The sequence below is a fragment of the Megascapheus bottae genome, unplaced genomic scaffold (assembly GCF_031878675.1).
Source record: "Megascapheus bottae isolate mThoBot1 unplaced genomic scaffold, mThoBot2.hap1 HAP1_SCAFFOLD_77, whole genome shotgun sequence".
Taxonomy (NCBI): domain Eukaryota; kingdom Metazoa; phylum Chordata; class Mammalia; order Rodentia; family Geomyidae; genus Megascapheus; species Megascapheus bottae.
Window position 1 is genome coordinate 546540 of NW_028327771.1, and position 5740 is coordinate 552279.

General features: G+C 37.1%; 1 pseudogene; it reads left to right on the forward strand.

Moving 5' to 3' along the window:
- Positions 1–5034: 5034 nt before the first annotated feature.
- Positions 5035–5408, forward strand: LOC150039229 (AP-1 complex subunit sigma-3 pseudogene; annotated as a pseudogene).
- The last annotated feature ends 332 nt before the right edge of the window (positions 5409–5740 follow it).

Genomic DNA, 5740 nt, shown 5'->3' on the forward strand with positions numbered 1-5740 from the left:
GGTCCTTCTTTCTCTCTGCCTTTGCCCTGCAATACTGAACCTCAGCTACTGCTGAGGAAAGACTTCACAGAGTTACTGGAGCATTTACCCAGCATCCACCGCAGGCCAGGCCGCATGTGAGGCCTGCCCCAGCCACAGGTTGTGGTCATGAAGATGCTGCTGGAAAGTACAGGATGCTTTTGTTTTATTATTACTATTATTATTATTATCATCATCATCATCATCATCATCATTATCTTTAAGTAGTTGTACAAAGTAGTTGCCATTGAACAAAAACATTTATGAAAAGACTATAGCTGAAAAAATGTCACCCCTGGATAAAATCAAGCCAAAGTCCAAAGTCACAAAGCTCAAGGTTGATTTTTTGTGTGTTCACACAGTCAACGAACTGTCAAATCTGGACTGAGGAATTGCTTATAAATAATTCATTTTTATAGAAGGTTGAAGCCATTATTTTCAAAATTATGAGTCTTATCTGTCGCTTTCATCAACAACTTCCACAGATCTCAAGCCAGGAAATTCTATATCATTTCCTGGGTTGTCCTATTTAATTGTAGTTCACAGACAATATAAGACACATTTGGGTTTTGGTTTTAAATGGAAATGGAACTCTACTAAATACAGTAATCTGTGGATCAACAGAAGTCAATCAAATGGGAACTATTCAAATTCTACTTTGTTGTAAAGCTAAAGGCATTGACGCCAGAAATACCTCCTATTAGAAATTCCCCTATATGAAGTGTTTCTCCTCTACATATGATCTGAATTATTATTATTATTACTCTTTTGCCAGTCCTGGGACTTGAACTCAGGGGAGCCTGGATGCTATCCCTGAGTTTTAGGCACAAAGTTGGCATTCTATTATAGTGTTAATTTATGCATATATATATACATATATATATATATATTACAGCTGGGAGTTTGAGGTTTAGGCTCAAGGTTGACATTCTATTATTCGAGCCATTTCCAGCTTTTTTGTGGGTTAGAGATAATAGTGTTATGGACTTTCATTCCCAGGCTGGATTTCAATGGTTATTCTCTGATCTCAGCCTTATGAGTAGCCAGGATTACAGGCATGAGCCACTGGCACCCAACTTGAATTCTTTCTTTGATTAAAAAAAAAATATATATATATATTGCAGCTGGGAGTTTGACGTAGTGGTAGAGTGCTTGTCTAGCATGGACAAAGATTAATGTTTGATTCCTCAGTATCACATACATAGAAAAAAGCCAGAAGTGGTGCTATGGCTCAAGTGGTAGAGCGTTATCCTTGAGAAAACCCAAGGACAGTGCTCAGGCCCTGAGTTCAAGGCCCAGAACTGGCAAAAAATACATTACAGCCCTGAGTTCAAAGCCCAGAACTGGAAAAAATACTTTACAACTATGTTGAAAGCAAAATATACACCTTATGGATGGGAATGGGAAGGAAAAACTGTAAGAGACAGGGTGACTCTGTCCAGGAAGAAATGTACTCTTGACCTGGCTTATATAGCTGGATACCACCTTTACAATAACAATTTACTTTTTAACAAAGGTAAATATACCTTTATTTAAAAGGTATATTGTAATTAAAAGGTCACCTTTTTGGTTGATCTGACTATTCAACTGGAGATGAGAGGCAAGAATTTGAACAGCTTTTAAGAAGCATGAAAATTAGTAAACACACTTTTAAATCTCATGAAGCATAACCAGGTAATTCAATGCAGAACATTTGCAAGGATACAAAAATGCTGGCAGATAATGTGATCAATATGCCTATTCAGAAGGCTAGGCAATATGACTCAATCTTTTGGATCCATCTGGTGGTATACTTACATGAATCACATAATGTACCGGGCAGTTTATTTTCAAAATCCGTTGGCACAATTATGCCTTTTTAGAAAGTAGAGGGGGGAGGGTCAGTTCTAACCAGCTGATGAACAGAAAAAGACAATTTCAGCTGGGCACTGGTGTCTCAAGCCTAATCTAGCTATCCAGGAGGCTGAGATCTGAGTATCACCATTCAAAGCTAGCCTGGACAAGAAAGCCCTTGAGTCTCTTATCTCCAATTAACCACCAAAAATCCAGAAATAGAGCTGTGGGAGAGGGCTAGCTTTGAGCAAAAAGCTTAGAGATAGCTCCCAAGATCCTAAATTTGAACTACACACACACACGACAATTACCTACTCGAATCCATATACACACATATATTGTATACATAGTAGATAATAGGTAGATATTGCAACTGTATTTTGAACATATTCTCTAACCATGTACAGAAAATCTAGGACAACATGAAGGAAAATATGGTTTTTTAAAAAACTCACCTCTAATGTAAAATGTAAACATAAATGATTATATAAAATCATGTTATTCCAAAGTTTTATCAAAGCAAGATGATAAAGGATGAAAAGTATACTTGTTCATGCCACTACTTATTTTATAAAGATCAAACAATTAAACAAAGTAGAGAATTGTTTCATTTTTTTGTAATTCGAGTTATAGTTATCACAATTTGAAGTCAAATTCAGATTGTACACATTAATTCTTTATCTCAAGAGCAAAATTTTTCATTTAATGAGAAATAAAAGTATAAATATACCTATCAAGCCTAGGAAAAGCAAGTACAAAATGTGTCCCTTAAAGTCTGCTTCATTATCTTTAACCTAATTTGATTTCCTTTTTTTTCTAGGGCTAAGAAGAACAAGGTGAAGCCTATAATCAGAATAAGCAAGAAGTGTGAGTCTCTTTTAGAAATACAAATAGTATCTGTCAGTGCCCTCACCCACCCAGCCACCCAAGGGTATCCCTCGATGCTCCCAAGAAACCCGACGGTGGAAGGGGAAGAGCACAGGACATTTTTAACCACAACACTTGCAAACCTGCAAGCCACCTGCCTTCCAAATCATAGAGAGTGCGTGCATCTATGTCATTCTCAATACTCAGGGCAGCCCTTTTACATCACCCACCTATCACCTAAAGATAAGTTACACAGAATGCATTCCCAATGATGAGGAGTTAGGAAATCATTCCTTCACTAGTCTGTATGAAATTGATATTAATTATCATCATTCAATTATAATAAACACTGCAGTGAAGTAAACTCTAGTCGTCGTTGTAGATACTTACCAATAGTTGCTTAATTTCATCCACCACCATCCTCTCCAAATGGGTACAAGAGTAGAATTTCATTATGCTGTGAAAGAGAAATGTAAATCAAATAAACACACACATGAAGAAAATGAAACTGTCCTTAGAAATTTTGTTTCAAGGAAGTATTCATCTCTTTTTTTTGGAATTTTAAAAATATTTTATTTGAAAATTTTATGCAAATTGAATATTATCTTTTCACTTGGCAATCTTCTTATAATTATATAATATAAAGAAACATGATAATTACTTTCACCACAGCCCATATAAAGTGTATCCCTAAGCCCCTCAGAATTTACCCCAGTGTGCCACGTGAAGATGATCATCTTCTGTAGGTGACTCCCAGCACATCTGAGAACCCCTGTGCATAGCCAAGTGTCAAATAGGAATTATCAAGAATATTTGTAAAGCATTTAATGAGGTATGAAAATACTTTTATCCAAAAATAGAATCATAAAAACTTACACAACATGAATTGTTATGAAAAGTAAGTTTTACCAAGTCTTTTAAGTTAAAGGAACTGGAGCCATGGCTTAGTGGTAGAACATCTGCCTGGGAAGTATGAGGCCTCCAGTTCGAACCTCAGATCACACACACACACACACACACACACACACACACACACACACTCACTCTCATACACTCACTCACACATACACACCCACACAAGTTAAATATACAACTGAAGAACATCTAAACAAATTTGATTAAATTTCTATCCGGGGCCATAATTATACTTCTAAATCATTCATTTGAGTAACTATTAGAAATTCAAAGCCTAGTGATTACTTCATATACTATCTGAATTATTTCCTTCAAATCAATTGGAATTGGTCAATTTCTCCTCTTGGCTTAGCATTTTCCTCCTAAATATCTTCTGAGTAGGAGCAACGCTATCATTTTCCATTGTATCCTCTAAGAGTCTGCCACATGAGTTCTCCCCAGAGCCCCCAAGCCACGCATGCACTTGTCCTAGGAAACCCTAGAAGGTCCCGTCCCTGACCAGGCCACTCGAGTGACACAATACCTCGAAACTCATGTGCAAGAATCATGGAAAGACATGATGAAGCACCAGGACAACTGCCATGACTAATTCCTCATAATATCTCTGATTACATTAATACCTGGTAATGCATAATCTGCAGTATAAAGGTGACACAGATTCACAATGATAATGTCTAGCAGCAATAATAATGTCTTTGGGGGTAGGAAGGGCAGGAAGATAAAAGAAACATGTACTTCCTGCCAAAGTAATCAATGCCCAAAGTAAGAAACAAAACATATTAGATTTACATTCAAAAGCATGTGAAACTTTCTCAAGTAACTATAACTAAGATTGCTTGGAATAGAAGAGATTGTCTTTAAATAATGGTAGCAATAATAATCGCTGCCATTGTTATGAATCCCTACCACTGAATTGTATTATAGTAAGAGATGTCACAGACATCATTTCTGATGTCTGAAAACCTGGGTAAATAATTTATAGAAAATATAACCCCATAAGAATGTCTTTATATTCAAAGGTTTAAAATTTTTCCATCCCAGCCTAGCTAGCAGCTTTTAAGACATCAAAACTACTGAATATCTATCTCCTCTACCATCTTTGGTTATTCTTCTTTCTTCCAATTCCAAACATACAAATGAATTTAGGACATTCATACGAGATACATTGTCTCTGATCTCTGTAAATATTTTTAAAAGTTCAGCAATATACAGGAACTCTTAACTGCTAATAATATTTCAAGTTTTACAAACCAAACATTTAGGAAAGGCATTAAAGGCATCAGGTTTACTTTATACTCAAACAGGAGATATTACAGGTGAGGCGGGCGCCTCACCTGGTACCCGAGCGGGCTTGGGCGCTCGCGGATCTCGGGGTGCAGGTGGCGGCGGGTCTGGGACACCATGATACATTTCATCTTGCTGTTCAGTCGACAAGGGAAATTACGGCTACAGAAGTGGTACACCACTCTCCCTGACAAAGAGAGGAAAAAAATAACCCGGGAAATTGTTCAGATTATTCTCTCTCGAGGTCATCGAACAAGCAGTTTCATTGACTGGAAGGAGCTCAAACTTGTTTATAAAAGGTCTGCGAGCTGGGTATCATCTTTAATTTTGAAAAGGCATATTTTATCCTTGATGAGTTTATAATAGGTGGAGAAATTCAGGAAACATCCAAGAAAATAGCTGTCAAAGCCATTGAAGAGTCTGACCTGTTACAGGAGGAGAGAGAGAGAAAGAGGAGAGAGGGAAGACAGTGTAGAGGATGCAATTCCTAGTGTCTCCACTAGGGACAGCAGCTGGTTGAGAAGAGAAGCTCAAATGACAATGGAAGAATCCATGAACAAACCTACAGTTTAACCGACAACCTACAGTTTAACCGACTTGAAGACTCCGAGTGCTGCAAGTGCTGAATTTTAAATCCTCATTGTTTTGTATCCAGTGCAGAGCCATGCCACAAGTAACTTAAAGAAACGGATTCTTAGTTAACTAGCAAATGTTCACGTTGGCTAATATAGTATATTTGAAATGTCTATGTCTATAGTATACTGTATATGATGACTTAATTTGCTTCCTTCTGAAACATATCCCTTGAAGGAAGATGTATATC